This window comes from Myiozetetes cayanensis, unplaced genomic scaffold, assembly GCF_022539395.1.
Source record: "Myiozetetes cayanensis isolate MyiCay16 unplaced genomic scaffold, myiCay2020 scf3, whole genome shotgun sequence".
Lineage (NCBI taxonomy): Eukaryota > Metazoa > Chordata > Aves > Passeriformes > Tyrannidae > Myiozetetes > Myiozetetes cayanensis.
The window spans coordinates 42,356,490-42,374,399 of NW_026087521.1; the positions used below are offsets into that span (position 1 = coordinate 42,356,490).

Consider the following 17,910-nt stretch of genomic DNA (forward strand, 5'->3'; position numbering starts at 1 on the left):
ATTGTCTAGAAAAATTACACAGTAGTCCTGGGAAAGATCTTGGAATGCTTTTGAACACCTGTTTTCTCACAGACTACAGTCTGCTAAATCTAACAAAAAAGTTAGATTCATCATCTACACCATGTGTTTCTGAGTGACTTGGGAATAGAACAGTGTTCTGTCATTATCTAGATTGGCAGATTTTTGAACCCCACTGCATTCGGTGATTGATTCCAGTCACAATAGTGACATCTTCAAGAGAAGTAAATTGGTCTATTTCCTGAAAATTAGGGGAAAAAAACAAACATCAAACAAAACCCCCTTTAAAGTGTCCTTATCATAGCTTCCAAAGCACTTTGTCATGTAGAAATATGGAACATCTATAGCAAGGAAAGTTTAATGAAGAAGCTACAAGAAATTCTTTGATTTCCTTTTCTTTACCCTCCAGAGAACTTCACTGAGTGTAAATTATGAAATCTGAGAGGTATAAAAATAATTTATGTTCATATTGTAACTGTGTTACTCAGAATCATCGTCGAAAAAATAACCAACTATAATGAAGAGTGGATTTGGTTTCTATTATTATTTACTTAACCTCTCTTCCACATTACTCAAAAGTTTCTGCAAGAAGCTGAGCAGTCATTTTGACTCTTAATGCTGGTAAAAGAGCTCAACAAGTCACAAAAATCAAACCCTAATATCTTTAAGGTAGTTATCAGGATTCATAGAGGCAGATCTCCAAGACGTTAAAAGAAAACAAAACACACAAGCTGTTGAAATATATTAAAACCCAAAAATATGTTTAAGTCAGTGCCACAAGATTCACCCATCTGCTCCTCAGTCATCAGACTGGAAAATTGAAAAACACAAGCTCTGATAAGAACTGTATCTGAGGACACAATTTTAATTAAAATATACTTTTCAGCTTTAAACTTTAAAATATGTTTCCGTTGTTCTGTATTTTAGAATTCTGCACACAGGTTTGATGAAAATCAGATTTTTAAGTTACCTTTCAGCAATGACAAAGAATTTCACGACATCAAGCACTAATTCTGTAGCAAATACCAAATAACTACACTTTCCGTTTAGAAAATAAGAGACCAAGATTGACTTTTTAGTATCCCATGCAATGTGCATTTCTGTAGCAAAAGGGATCTACTGGAGCTGAAAAAGTAGTATAACTGTATTTGTAGAACTTTTGTGAATACACTTTGACAACATTTCAAGTAATTTTTAAATTGTGAAAAACCTTACCTTGTCAGCTCTGGAGCAAAAAGCCCTACAAATACCATTAAGACAAGACTCAAACCTACTAGGCTGTGTAAGAACCACCCACATACAATTGGATACTACCTTGGAAATGTGGCCCCGCTTTTAGAGCCTGACAACCTTACAACTGAAGGAATTTCTAATACCAGACACTGTTCTGAGACTTTCCCTTTAGTTCAAACAAAACCCCTGTAAGATTTCATTCCAAAAACAGTTAAAATGCCAGCAAAACCTGCAGATTTTTGACACTTGGAGTAAAAAGGCCTATTTAATGTCATTGTAAGTTTCTACTATCTACAGGAGAACTCTCCAAATTATTTTAAGTGGATTGCTAGTATTTTGCTAGGGGGGTTATAAGAAGTACTGGCCACTAAGGGGATTTTGAGAAGTAGAATATTATTAATGGAATCATCTTTTAATATTTTCCTAGGAGTAGATTAGGTATATTTGCCATTTAGTCTGCAGTTTTGAGGGGACAGAAAACTAAAATTCAGTTAGAGGCCATACTGAGTGAGAAGCAACAAGAGATACATTTTAGGCAAGTAATTCTCTCTTCAATACAGTGAAATATTAAGTAAGGTACTGGAAATATAAAGCCTAGAAAGTAAACAAGTACTAGTTTATTACACTCCCTGACCTGTTCATATTTTACAGAACCTGATCCCTTTGCAAAGGGGAATATTATTACATCAACTTTCCTTTATAAAAAGTGTTATATCTATGAAAAAAACCAGCAGAATCAAAGTGATTTAAATCTATCAAAAATATCTGAAGCTGAATTAGATAAAGCCTTTTTCACTCTTGTCCTAGGAAACCTTTTAATTTGTTTCATAGAAGAAAATTTGAGTAAATTTATTGTTTGTTTGTTTTAATTTTGATTTCCACAGAAGCAGTAGCAGCTACATTACTCTCTCCAAAAATAAGACAGCCAATTTTACCTTGTAAACCTCTATTTAGAATAAAGCTATCACGATGTACAAGGTTTATGTAGTGTGTAATAGTGTGTCTGTTTCAGCTTTGTACAGAAGCAACATTTTCTGTCTGCAAACCTAATCTTTTGTTTTTCTCAAGCCTCTTCCTGCCAGATGAAATGTCTGTTATATTTCCAAAGGTCTTGACTTGAGGAAGGTGAACTTGGTGTTGTTTTTCATAGTCTTAATCCTGAGATAAATTGATCTTCATTAGAACAGACACCTGCTTTTCCTTTGAGCTTACTGTGGATGTTTTCTTCAATTTAAGGACAGACAGCTGCTGAGGTAGCTAACATCCAATCAGACAAAGAATCAGTGGTTACAGAGCAGTCAAAAAGATGGGTCAAAGAGGAAAGTGGTTTACTGGAAAAGAGTGATATCAACTCATCTAGTGTTCCTGCACAGCCCATGGAATTCCTGCTTGTGGTAAATGCTTCCTGTGGATAGTCAAACTGTCAGAAGTAAAGTTTTCATTGAGCACAGCCTAGTCCTTGAAAAAAAATCTCCATATAAATTATTTTTCATGTACAACCTAATTAAACAGGACGAAAAGAGAGAAGTAACGTAATTTACAGAGACATATGAGTAAAATTACCCTAATTTCAGAATTAGGTTAGATATTTATTTATTTATTTGGGGTGAATTTGAAAAAAAAAAAGAGGTAACTAGATATATTATTTAATATTTTATTTTCAGCATAATTTACTGGCCCTTAGTGTCACTCTAAGCAGTAGTATATCCAATATTACATTCAAATATAATGTATTCAATATGTATTCAAATTTTTCAACTTTGTCTTTGGACTTTCACCACTTAAAAAGATATGTTTTTGCAATGTCACAGGATTATGAGCAGCCTTTAATTAGGACAATTAAATTATCTGGTATATTGAATACAAGTTACAGTTCAAAGAACACAGTTTATCTTCCTTAGAGAAAAAAATCCTCTACATGTGAACTGTGAGCTACACAACACCTAAGTACTTCAGAGAACATGAGATTTTAGATGCTTCTGTATAGGATAAGAAAAAGTGTGAGATGGCATGTAGGACTTCAGGGTGAGTGGTATATGTGAGTGGAAAGATGCTGAGACAAACTGTGATGAACTTACCAGAATCCCCTTTCCTTGTCCCCCTGTACCAGCTGGGCTTAGGAGGCAGAGAAATCAGGAGTGAAGTTGAGCTCAGGGAGAAGGGAGAGGTGGGAGGAAGGTGTTCGAAGATTTTATTTTTATCTCTCATAACCTTACTCTGATTTGACTGGTAATAAATTAAATTAATTTCCCTAAGTCAAGTCTGTTTTGCCTGTGACAGTAATGGGTGAATGATCTCTCCCTGTCCTTATCTCGATCCAGGAGCCTTTGGTTGTATTTTCTCTCCCTTGTGCAGCTGGGAAGAGGAGGGATAGATTTGATGGGCACCTGTAGTCCACATGGAATCACCTTTCTTCTCCAGTGACACATCTATTAGTCTAGCAACAAGTCTGTCTGTCCAAACTGCAAAAAACCTGCAAAAAGCTCTGCAAAATATTGAGGAGTATTCAAGCACATCAATAAGATGCATTAAAAATTTAATATATCTGTATGTTTCCTATTAAAAGAACTCAGTCAACTCAGTTTATCAGGAGAACTATGGAAAGTATTTAAATAGCTCTTTAGGGAAAAGAAATTTCCCAGTAGAGATTGTCCAGTCTAGCATACAATGTTGTGATAATGCATCAAGCTGGAGTAAAACTACATACACTGAAAATAATAGTAAATTTTAAAACCCCCACTGTTTTAAAAGAAATGTTAACAGTAGGAGGCCATTACTCATTTGAACCATTAACTAAGGTTGAGCTAAATACTTCATGACTGGAGTTTTTTTAATCAAGATTTTGTTAGTTCAATAGTAGTATTAAACATAAAAATAAGAGGGTCTTTGTTTTATTATGCAGGAGTTCAGGTTGCATGATCAGCATGAACTTTTCTGATTCTATAAAGCCACTCAGAATAAAAAAAAAATAAATTCAGGAATAAACAAAGACTTATCAATCCAGCATTAACAGATGCAGCCTCCATACTAATCTTTCATAATATATCATCAACTATTGTATCAGGACCTAAACAATGTACATAGTTGTTTACCATAAGAATAGTGATTTTATCAGCCAATTAAAGGAAAAAAAAGATCTGCAACTACTTTTAAAAAAGAAAAAGAAATATAGTCTTTCTAAAGACCTATTTTATGTATTTTATGCAATTCAATTTTATATGTGGTAGGAACAGTGACACTAAAATTACAAAGTTACCAAAGAAACAGTTTATTGTAGTTTTGAAAGATTCTCCCTTCTATGCATTAAATGCTAGTTTATTCCCTTTTAGCTGAAGTTATGCTTATAGGAGACCAAGGAAAAGAGAAGGAAAAAATGTCAGTCATACTAGTATTTTATTTTGTAAACTTAACGTGGAATTGTAAAAAAGTTACCTGTAGCCCTTATTTCTTTAGAAGTGATTTTTATATTTATGATAAAAAAGTCTGTCTTCTATGAATGCTTTTTTAATCACTATACAGCTCGATTTTAGATATGAACTTAATTTTTTTATCACTGACCTGTTATAGAGATGTTCATAAGCAACAACTACCTACTCACTGAGAAGTTGCTATAAAATATTGAATTTACTTTAAATTTGTTTACATTTAGAAAAGTATTCTGCCCAGTCATGATGTTTCACCACTGATTATACTTAGATATAAACCCAATATTTAAGGATCATTTTGGTGGTTATTGACCGTTATTTTTGTAGAAACAGAAAACAGGCAACAGCAACATATCACTCCTTCCCTCAAGTCCCATAGCAGAACAATTCTCCTCATTCTAGCTAAGATTTTGGCAGATCTATTTCCACATATCCAATTTTTTTTCTGACATTTATGCTGCCTTGTATACATAGACATACTCTGGGAATATCTTAATCAGTCTTTGTCTGGATTCTTAATTTCCTTCAAACTTAATGTTTTTATTTGAACTTTATATTAGTTCTTTGCTAGGGTCAGTTGAGTTTATCACATTAAGGCATTCCCTTAATAACACATTTTAACTTTTAGATGACTTTTTGTCTAAAAATTGCAACAACATGTCATGCTGTGTGATGTAAGAGTATGAAAACACAAAGATAAGTTTCATTTTCTCTTTTATCTCAAACTTCTCCTTAAAATAAACTAGTAAGTAACCTTTGAACAACAACAACGTCATCCTATTGTTGGATACTGAACACTAAAGTAAGTTTTAATAGAATTCATAATAAATGTCAGCAATATTTGATACCACTTCATATAAGCAGAGTGTGTAATAATATAATTTTGTTCAGAGTTTACTGCTGTTTAATTATAGACCAAATATGAAATTAGATGAGACATTTTTCATCTCATTTGGTGCTAGAAATACGTATTTTAACTTGGTAGAAATAAAGACTTTCTTCTCCCACTATTTCTGAGAAATAGACATAAGAAAATAATTATTGGCATTAATATAACTATATACTTATACCTATCACTTTTATTAAGCATAATTTTACCCTACGGACAGCTTTTTAAATATCAGTTTCAAATTTAGCTTTAAGGTACTCATCTAATTTTTGAAGTAGATCTTCATTACTAAAATGATCTGGAATGAAGCCTTCACAACTTTCAAGCGCATATTGAATAATTAAAAGCAATATTTAATTGTTGTCTATGATGTTTTGGAAAAATCACAATGTACACCAATTTTTTTTTTTTTCCTTTAGGAAAGTTGCAAATCCAGACTACAAATCGAGATAAAATTCTACTTTGACATGCTCTCTCCCTTTTTCTTCATGTAGAAGTCAGATATATATACAGAAAACATAGGAAAAAAAAAACCAAACCTTTTTTAAGCAATCATTGGACAAAAACTGGTTGGGCATCTCATGCTGGTAGATCGTCTGTCAGATCAAATAATATTTATATAATCCGATAACTACGATTGCAGCCAAAAAGTTGTAAGAGTCCTGAATTATGGGGAAAAGTGATATGTCTTCTAGGAATGATTGCTTTGGAGGAAAACAGGCAAATGGAACCAAGGATTAAAGTACTTCATAAGACATTAAAAAAAAAAAAAATCACAAAAACCCAAACCCATAAAACCCAAACAACAACCACCAAACAATCACATCAACAACAATTCACAAATCTGAAGACTTGTTTAATTCTGAATGTCTATGAACCTACAATTGGTGTTTTTAAAAAATTTTTTCTTAATCAACTAATAGGAGTTAGTGGCCACCCTCAATTCTAAATGGAGAAATGCATTTCCAAGAAAATACTATGTCTGAATCATGAAGAAAACACTATATTGGCAGCCGTAGGAGTGCCACTGGTGTGATCTTTTCAAAGCAGAGAAGGCTGATTACTGGACAGGTTTACTTTGTTAACATTGAAATTAATTACTTGGAAATGGCAATTAAAATAATTCTAGAATTACTTTTAATGACATATTTAGACATCATTCAGACCATCTTCCCATAATGCTGGCATTCTGGGAACTCCAAAACTGAAATATTCTCCAGACTGTATCTGTGTAAACACAGGTAAGAATTTTAGTATGAATGGGACTTTTTTTTCCCCCTATTTGTCAAAGACGCTAAATCAATTATTTTTTCAAAGCAGTTCTAATTACAGAATATGCTACATTACAGATTTGTCTGTAGAAGATTAAACAAAAAAGTAAAGAAGGTCATTACATCATTTGGTTAAGCAACTGAAAAATTTCAAGCAATACACATCAAGACTTAATTTGCGTGAAAATTTAAGGTACTTTGGAATTCGTAGCCTAATGTTTGGTCTGCTGCCAAAGCATATACTTCTGTTTACCTTTTCTTTTTCATTAAAAAATGCTTGTCATTATAAGGAAAACACAGAATGTTAAAATCAGAATTAATTGCACAAACTATTGTTGTACCTGCCCAAGATCCCTGTCAGAAAGATCAGGTATGTTCTACCTCCTGTAAGAGCGACAGGAATGTTGTCTTATTAATTGCTATCTTTGTTTCTTTAGAATATCTGACAACAGAAATAATATTTACAATTAATAATAGTAAATCATATTAATAACAGTAGTGGAGTAATAGTGATTAGTCATTGGATTTGATTAACCAAGGCACATCTAATTTAAGCTTGTAAAAAAGCATTTTGCTGGGGCAGAGATATATATTCTTGCCATTTTTTTCCAATTAAAGAGCATCTATAACTGAAATCTAGAATTCTTATTTTATTAAAAGAACAGTTAATTAATATAAGGTATTTATACGAGTTGGATAAAGTCAGAATTTCTTTAGCTTTCATAGGTTTTCACTTAGCTATTTGTACAGAATATTAGGCAAGAACAGATCATTCAAATGCTTTCCTCTCATAAGAAATCTGAAATTAATGCACCTTTATCTTCAAAAGCTAGACATGAAACTAGTATTATTAAAAATACTTTTGTTAATAATAAAAGAATTATAATAATAAATTCTCCAGACTGACATCCTTTAATTTAAAGGATTGATTTTGCTTTTTTAAGTAAAATAACCCAGACTATTCAAAAGACTTCAATAAATGAAAAATCACACATTTTCGTTTATTGAGACATCACTATGGATAACATCTGGTTAAGTCAGACTCCTGGCATTCTAACCAAACATTGTCCAATACAATGCAGTGATTTCTGGCAATAAAATAATTCCTAGAAGTATTACTTAGGATTTTACAAATTCAAAGAAAGAAAGAAAGAAGAAAAAATAAGCTCTTATGTAGCTATACTTCATCACTTGTAAATGCCAGCAAATTGTGTTAATAACTGGAAGTGTTTGTCCATCATCATTGTACTAAGGGAAACTGAAGAACTGTTTACTGATCTATACTCTAGGAAATGCCTGTTTACTATTTCAAATCTTTAGAATGCCTGACTCAAAATAGGTAAAACTCTCAATGATATTGCCTTTCCTTCCACACTCATTAAGTGTATCATTACTCAGGCCCATAAACATTAAATTACTCATGCCTCCACTGATACAGCACTCCCCAAAACACCCTGAACAGAGGAATGCTCTGAAGAAGAACATCCATCTCACAGACAGTTTGGCTGCTCTTCAAATGGTTTCTTTCAATCTACCAATTTACACCATGTAACCAAAAGGACAGAAAGTTTTCTTGGATTTTAAGGTCAGAAGAACATTTTTCACTGGGTTACCTCACCCCTAAATCATAGACAACTTTGCATTACTTGACACTGCAGTGCTCTCTGGAATTAGCAGTAAGCCACTGAGTTTCTGATAAACAGGCATTAAGTCTGAATAACTTATATATTCATTTTCTATTTAAATCCTAGATTTGTTTTTAATCTGATATTAAATCCTAAACTTGTCTGGTATTAATTAATTTTCTCTTGTCACTTCTTTAGCTCAGCAGCTGAGCATTTCTATATGTATTTGTTGATTACCTGAATGCTTGACAGTAATTCTAAACTGCATTTTACATTTTCCTTTTCCCATTATGGAAATAAAAGTTATAGATCTCAAATTAAAAATAAACCCATGGCAAGTCAAGAGGTTCCACCAAAGCTTTTCCTCATTGTTTCTTAGGCAAAGCTTAAGCCTTTTTAAAGCAAAGCTAATATTAAAAGCTAAATATTTTTTAGAGGTAAATAAAAGGTTTCATTATTTCATTTGGAATTGAATATAAGCATTGCCAAGTGAAACTGAGAAGAGGCAATTCAGTCAGCATGACAATCAATAGAAAAGCTTTTACTTCACAGATAATGGTTAATTTGTTTCATAAAAGACAATTTTGAAATAAATGCTGAGATATCCAAGGATTTGAAGAAAAGCTCTACAACTCTACAATCTGTTTAAATGTGTCACAATGACATTGCTGTTATGTATCAGCAAAGAGAATGTCATCTGTACACACGGTGATAGCAGCCTGAGGAGCAAAAGATTAGGAACAAGTAGGGAAAAAATCAAGACCAAAATAACAGAAATATTATAGACAAAAATAGACAGAGGAGTGAGAAAAACATCAGTTCAAACACACAAGAAAAAAAATTCATTATGTTATGTAAACACCTAAAGTGCAGTCTGAATTACACCTCTGGTACAATTTTTAAAATAAATGACTTAAAAGTGAGAATTGAAATGTAAGGACAGACCACTGGAATACTTTGCTTGGTAGGCTGAACCTTGTTCTCCTAAGAAAGGTAGCCCAAAAGAAGAGACCAGCTGATCTCAACAAGTTTGTGTTATATAAATCAAAAGAAAAAAACATACAAGACATTCCTGTATAAATGAAAACTCTTCAATTTTCAGGAAAAAAAAAAATTAATTCAGAGGCAGTAAACATCTTTTGATGAAACACTCGTGTATTTGTAAGCACATCACTAAGAGCAGTAACATGTTCCCACAGAGTTGTCTCCATCCCCTTCTTTCTTGAGATGACCACAATTACAATACAATTGACTATTTCTTACAGAACAAACTTTCCATCACTTAATGACTTTGTCATCTCCTCATTAATCCTTTTCCCTCTAATCTTTGTCCTGACCTTCCTTCCTTACCTTCAGAATTATGCAAATAACCCATAGGTCTTGTCTTGATCCCTTTTTTTCACCTTCATTTTACAAATACATGAGCTACTATGACAGTATAACAGATCTTTTTGCTATACAAACCTGTTGTGTTTTATGCCCAGCTGGAAATTAAGCACGATGCAGCTGCTCACTCAACACTCCATTCTTTCCCCCACACCCCGGTAAAATGGGGAGGACAATCAAAGTAAAACTTGTATGTTGAGATAAGAACAGTGTAATAATTGAAAATAAAATAAAATATAGCAACAATGGTAAATAATAATTACGATAAAAAGGCAAAAACAAGTGATGCACAATGCAGTTGCTCACCACCTGCTGACGGATGCCAGACACCCAAATCTGAGTAACTCCCCCTCATTTATATATACAGGGTATGACATTCTGTGGTGTGGAGTATCCCTTTGGTCAGTTGAGGTCACCTGTTCCAGCTATGCTCCCTTCCAGTTTCTTTTGCTACCTCCTTGCTGTCAGAGCTTGAGACAAGAAAAAAGTCCTTGACTTAGGATAAAAATTACTTAAACCAAAAACATCACTGTGTTATCAACACCATTCTAATTCTGCTGAGAGGAAATTAACCCTATCTGAAAGCAGGACAAACTCACTTCTTCCTGACTCAGCTGCTTTCTCCCTGTACTGACAAGCTTCACTTCTAATGACTCCAATGAAATTCACTATTTATTCTCAGACCATTGTATCTGCTTTTTCATTGGCATTAATGTGAACAAAACACCATTTTTTTAAAAGACATTATCAATTGTAACTACATCCTAAACCTTGATAATTCCTTCCACACAAAGAAACAAAACATCCGAGTTATAACATTTTTAATATAATTTTGTACTGACTGACAATTAATCATAATAATCAGCAGCCTGATGCCTTGGAGCTTTTTGGACTTTTTTAACTTCTGTAGATTTTAGAAGTAGTGGTGTAATAAATGTAGATTTTAATGTCCCAAAGACCCCAGACACAATTCCCGAAGGGGCGTGTCTGGAGGTAGAACTGGGCAGAACTGGGGGTGGACAGATCTGAGACTGGATGGACCTTATTCTAAAATCATAGAACCGCTGTCTGGGCAGGAGTGTGTCATGTATTCCTCTGGCCTCAGGCCTAATTAAAGGATGCATTCTTTCTTATCTTATACACTAAATTGGCCTGAAGTCTTTTCTTCTACGGTCTCTTAAGGCAACAGTTAATATTAATTTTATATTGTTTGCAATACATAGGTATGAGCATCATATTTTCTTGCTGTGTTTTTCTCTGAAAAGTTCATTTTTATTATCTCTTCTGCTCAGTTTCTTGTTTCCATCACTTAAATGCAACATGAAACCTACGAGTCTGAAAAACAATTCTTGAAATTCTAATATATGATTGAGCAAAATTATTTATACTAAATTAGATTTCAACCCAATGTTTACTGATCTAAATAATCTAAGAATGTACAAGTTATAATTTTCTGCTTTTTAAATTGAAGCTTTTCAATATGCAAAAGAAATCATGCATAAGAAAAGCATGTGAATAACTAGATAACAATGATATGGCTATGGAACACAAATCAAAGTATACAAAAAAATCACAGAATTCCACAATCTAAAAAAGACTCTTGCCTTAACATAGAGAAGAAATTCCTTGTATTCCATTCTGTACCTTCTGCTTATAAGGAAGTATTCTTCACTTATATTTGGCAGATGAAAAGAAGCAACTGAAACATGCTGAAAACAAATAACTTTGAAAAATTCACACAATAGAAGCAAACGCTTTCTTGCAAGATCTTTTTGGCCTATCCATAAATACTTTTACAAAGGGAAAAAGATTCCATCCACCAAATTTACTTTCTTTAGTTATGGTCTTCCTAAACAGCAGATTAATATGTTTCAATGGAAATTCAATATGGTCTAGGTACCTGAATCTACAGGAAATATTTTGGAATTAGGTATGGAAGGATTAATCAATTAATTTTATTTGAAAAAAAAATTCAGTTCTATATTACCTATGGCTAGCATAACATAACTTTGTAAATAAATTCATTTTAGCAGCAAATTCCTTGGTTTGACGTATAACTTCTGAAGGGTAATATTTCATACATAACTTTAAAAAAAAAACCAAACAAACCAACCCTTGGTATCTTTTACTGCAGTACACTTTCTAAACACTTATCTTTTCTGTGGCTCTTCTGAACACTCTCCAATCTTTTAATCCTCTTTTTGAACTCCGGGTGCCAGAGGTGGACAAAGGAATAGAGCAGAAGTTAAACAAATGCCAAGTGCAAAACTTTTGGCTATATTCTTCACTGGAAATACATGAATTATATAGGTAACAGGGTTCTTTTGTCTATTGCTTATCCTCTATTGTCTGAATTTTTTCACAAACACTTTCTCCTGAGATAAAGATGCCTGCACTGTGCACATCCTTAGAATTCTTAATTTTTACATGAGTCAGTTTACACTATGATGCAGTGATATACTGCTCTTTGTATTAATCCTCTCTGCTTAGCAATTCATATCAGTGACACGTTTAATCTCATCTTTGTTGACTGCACCTACCCCAATCTTCATCCCACATTCAAATTTCTTCTGTGACACTTCTGTGTCACTACTGAGAAACTGATAAAAACTAGCTGAATACTACCAAATCTATCAGTAATTCCTATAGAAATAGGATGGAAACACATCCACAGGCTACTACACAGAAAATCAGTTTAAGCTGTATCAGATGATCTCAAAATGTTGGGCTTAAAATGAGTTTGCCTCTTTAAATGCTTTACCATGTGAATTCCAGTGCCTTATAGCAGCATAAATACATTTCTATAATAAAACTTGTAGCAAGATTTTATTAATAAAAAGTGGAAGTTGATAAAATTATACTTCCCAGGTCTACATTAATCAAGGTAAATTATTTTAAATATCTGTTTATTGTTCCCTGTTATTTGATCTGTTCATACTACTTAAATCAGGATATAATTCAGCACTGACATCAGGCATGTTCTTTCTCTCCTTCCTAAAAAAATTGGTTTCTTTTTGCCTCATGTCTCTTGATTTTCTCTGCTATTCTACAATTTACAGACACTAATACAAGAGGACTTGGAAGTCTCATATTCTTGGGTACTGTTTATCTGCACTGAGAGTCTTAGAAATGCCTAAATATAGTGTCACCACTAATATACAAAGTTTTGCTGGATAATGAAAACACAGATGAAATAGGAACATATGTATATATGTAGAATTTTATCCAGTCATAGAAGTCACCTTGTCTTTTTACTCTATTAAAAAAATATGAAATAAACCCCAATCCCCATCTTCTAATCTGCATACATCCCTTTCTCAGTTCTTTCTTAATTAAAATCCATTAATTTTAACTTTCCAGCCATGCAATTTTCACACCAAATCTCAGAAATACCAATTAATTCTAAATTTCACATTGGCAAAAAACAGCTCTTACATTCTCCAGACTCCCAGAACATGTACATATCCAATTAAGAATTCCTTCTCTTTTCTTTTCAGTTTCCTTGATTGATTGTTATTATTCATAACCTGGCTTTGTGCTAACACCTCAGTAACTTGACTTTTGGTTCAGTTTAACATTGATTTTTTTCCTTCTTTTTAACCCTTGCATTTTGCGTTAATATCTACTAAATTGTTATAGCAGTCAGCATGTGAGGTCACTGAGAACAGCAGAGCAGATGGTCTATATACAAATTTAACACTTATATATCTATGATTCATTCGTGATTCTAGAAATTAAGCAACATTTAGGGGAGTATTACAAAGATCATTTTGAGACCTGCAGCTCTATGATCAGCTCTATGATCAGCTAAGAATACAGCTCTATGATCAGCTCCAAAATTCTGGAGTTAAACCATTAATACTGTTGAACAGTACAAACATATCAAACTTAGAAGGATCTTTTTATCTATAGCAGCAATTTTACTTTAAAAAAATTTATTACTTTGTAGTATAATGGTCTCCATCTCATTACTTATCAGCCAAGCCATGTAAACTTTCCAGAAATTTAATTTAATATTTGGAATGAGTATAGAAATTATACTTTCTCACTCTGTGTTTGAGCTGTGAGCACAAATTAACTGAAAATGACTATTGAATTTCATGGGAACTTTCTGCATTTTTAAAGTATCTTCATGAAAGTACAGGAGGGTTCAGTCTCTCCCTTTCTAGAGCAAGAACAGTAGCCAGCTGTATAGCAGAATAAGGAAATATCGAATAAAAATATTCAGTAAAGGAATATATAATCATATTATTGTGTTTACAGAACTAGATATCATCCACCCTCATAAAATTGTATTTTCAAGGAAGTAGACACAGAATATTTCCTCAAAAGCTCCTAATTAAAAAGTGATGGACAGCTTCTGTTATAAAGAATAACTCTACAAATAGGAAAACCAAAAAAGTCTGTGCCAATTAACAGAATTGAGTTCAACAAGGTTTGATTATAGGCCTACAAAATCTCCAGAGAAGCTGAATAACATTTTACTGGAAATAAATGTTTCTTAACTATCAAAATATCTTACTGATATAAGTCTTCAGCCTTCAGAAGTGATACATCCATTAAGTTGTTTGATTATACCAGTTAGGAAGCACTTGCTCCACAACTTTTTTTTTTTTTTTTTTTTGATAGAGTATTTTAAGATTATTCATTATTTATAGATATTTTACTTCCAGTGGAAGTTTCAATGCTTAATACAATGGGTTATCTGTTTCAAAAAAATGCTGAGCTTTAGCAAGAGTGCAAGTATATGCACAAATGACCAAGAAATACAAAAGTTATAATCTTCATGTAATTTAATGTGCATCTGCTGTCTTGTACCTTAGTCTTTCCCTCTCTCCTTTTTGTAGCTCTTCTGAATCACTTTCCTTACCACAGTATGTAATATTTTGTGGGTTACTGAGACACTTTTAATGACCTGTAAGAGGAGGATCAGGTTCTAGAAGCTGTCTTTGTTTTATGTAGTCCACATGGGTATCCTAAAGGGAAACCCATCTGTCGTGGTTTTGCTCTGGGTTAATTTGCTTTTATACTTCCCATACAATTACTATTAGTTGAGAGAAGGTTTATGCAGACAAAAGAGACTTGATTTTGGGGAAAATAATATGAATATTTATTACTAGCAAAATTAAAATAAAAGCTCCTAAAGAATTACATCTACAATAATGCTACTTGAGGTTTGTCTCAGGGTCACAAATCTTCAGCAGCAGCATGGATCTCTCACTGAGATCCCAACATCCCTACCTGAGCCGTTCTGTGCTCTAGCATAGGTTTGGTCACAAATCTTTAGCAGCAGTATGGATCCCACACACAGATCCCAGCATCTCAGCCGAACCGTCTCGCTCCAGCTTGAACCTCATCCCCCTCAGGGTCATATTCAGAGTCAAAAATCTTCGATGGGTCTCTACCTCACTTCAGGTCTCTCATAAAGTCTCGGCTTCTTCATGCAACCTACTTCAGTGTAGGCTCCTCCACAAGTAGCATGGGGGTCTGTTCACCCCAACAAACTTCCATAGGTGGCAAGAATTTATTTTTCAGTCTTTACCCTAGCTGAAGGGAGAGAGCGAAAGGGGGGGAGAAGCAGGTCCCCATTTGCATTTCTTTCTCCTCTGGTTGCCAGCTTTGACCTTGGAAGTCCCTTATCTCTTTGCTGGAATTTCTCTGCAGCGGTTTCTCACTCAAGCAACCAGTCCTTTAAAGTTTTTTTCTTCACTTTCTTACAGAAGAGAAGGGGGAGTTTCAGTGCTACACCTACCCCCCAGCCCAAGCCGGGGGAGGAGAGGGCCTGACCCTCCTCGGGTCCGCCACCTCCTACATGGCTGCTGCTCTTAACTTCAACTGCGACATCCACCTTTTCTTCCATTTTCTTAAAGATGTAATTAGCAAAGGCGTTACTGAGAGTTTTAATTGGCTTCTTGTCCGGAAATTCACCTGGACAAAACCATTCTCAGTCCCAGGGGCTGGTTGACTGGGTAAAACCACTACACCATCCTATACACCCGAAAGCATCTAGAAGATTGTGTCATGAGGAATGAACAAAGAATATTTTCGCATATCTATTAACACTGGCACTGCTTCAATCTAAAGAGGTAAACATATAGTAAGTGACAGATCTGTCTTTTTTTCCATTTAAATTCATATTGGTTTTCTGCATTCCTAATATGTTTGACTGCTTTATTTTAAAGATTTCAGGGATTTGGACTTATTACCTATATATTATCCTAAGGAAAGAGTGCTGAACAGAATTTATGAAGTACTAATAGAGTTGATTACCACAGAGAGTTTAAAAGTCAGTCAGTCTCTTTTTCACATATAAGAGACAATTATTAGCACTAGCATAACTAGCATATGTGTCTTAAAGGATACCCTACTTGGCTGTGTTACAAAATATAGCCTCTGAAAACCAATCACTTTAAAAGTAATTCATATTTGATAATGCTTGACACAAAAAGAAAAGTAGCTAACATTATTTTTAACTTTTCTTATAGTATATAAAGCCCTATATTTTATTAAAATTTTCATGTAGACTATGAAGTGTATGTCACCTCAAGTCTTTAGATAGAAATAGACTGTGTAATTCATCACCTACCACAAATGTTTTAAAATATAAAGAAGATTAAAAATAAGATGTAATTTGAAACATTTGTTGATTGTTTAACAAGAAGTGTTTGCTTTTATTTATTTGCATTTTTTTCATTATTTGTATTTATTCAGTGCATAGGTTCCTCCTGCTACACTGTTAGCTGGTGTTAAGGAAACTTTCCTGTCTGACTGTTCAGGAGCCACTCTGGCACTCACATCACCTGAAGTAGGACTGAGGCCACTTTGCAGAGGGCTGCTACAGTAAGACAACAGGTCCCCCGTTTGACTCCCTACATATACCACACTCACAGAGTCACACGAAACGTTTGAACCTACTCCAAAAAGTTAAGACTATTGTTTGTGTATTTGAGTTTTACCCTGTAAATAGAAAAAAAATAGAAAACTAAGAAAAAAATAGAAAAGCATAGAAAACTCAATAATTCACAGGACTGAAATATCAACAGCTATTGCAAAAGACCTAATAATTTCTGTGGGTTTTTTATAGCTTATGATGCCATGTATAACATCTGCCAATGATGGAGTCTCTGAAAGTTTAATTATCTGAATTTGTACCTGGTTTGAGAAAAAAAACAATAGCTGATTAAATGCAAACTATTGAATTAATTGCTCTTCAACTTCTTCAAAAAATAAAGAGAATCACCTGCAGTGACACCTTTTTCACTTGTTTACAATGCTTCAACATCAGCCACAGATGTGAATTACAAGGAAATCTGAGACAAGAAAATGGTGACATTTGAACATCGAGAGAAGTAAGATGCAAGCAGTAAACTAAAGATGTAGTTTGGGTTTTAAATCTTCGCAAGTAGTTTTATTTCTTCATGTAGTTCTGCAAAGAATGGAAGGAAACTTACATTATGTACTACTGAAAGGTTGAATATTTCCTCTCTTTCATGTAATTTTCAAATGAAGTTTGTCAGACTCATTAAACCAAATTTTAATGAAATCAACTTCAATCAAAAATCTAAATACCAACCCCAAATCCCAAGTCTGTTCAGAAAGCTGGCTGGATTTCTCTACAAGATTCTTGCATGATTTGAAAATCTTGATAAAATAAAAAGAAAGTGTGTTGGGGACTATGATTAGTTTGCAAGTAAATGCAGAGATATAATTCTGATGGGGTGTATGCATGTCTTTGTTGTGAATTGTTGTTTGGTTTTGGGGGGTTTTCTTCTATAGATCAATTTCTTCTTAAATATTTTGTTGCTTCTTCACAAAAACATCCCAATCTTCACCCATTTATTTGCATAACGACTTTGTTTCTAACATTTCTAATAACATTCTTGATTTCTGTAGGTAAAAGGTACGTATTTAAATGTCATATCTGAAATAAAAAGCACCAGAAGGAAACAGTCAGTATTACCAGCCATTTGAAACTCCAGCAGTTGTATGTGACACTGTGTTTATGTGCAAAAATGTCTGCTGGTTTAGGTATGAATGCTACAGAAGTTCATTTCAATCACATT

General features: G+C 33.6%; 1 protein-coding gene across 6 annotated transcripts in view; it reads right to left on the reverse strand.

The window, feature by feature from the left end:
• Nucleotides 1-17,910, reverse strand: part of MGAT4C (MGAT4 family member C) — a 368,163-nt gene that overhangs the window by 282,693 nt on the left and 67,560 nt on the right. The window lies entirely within an intron of this gene.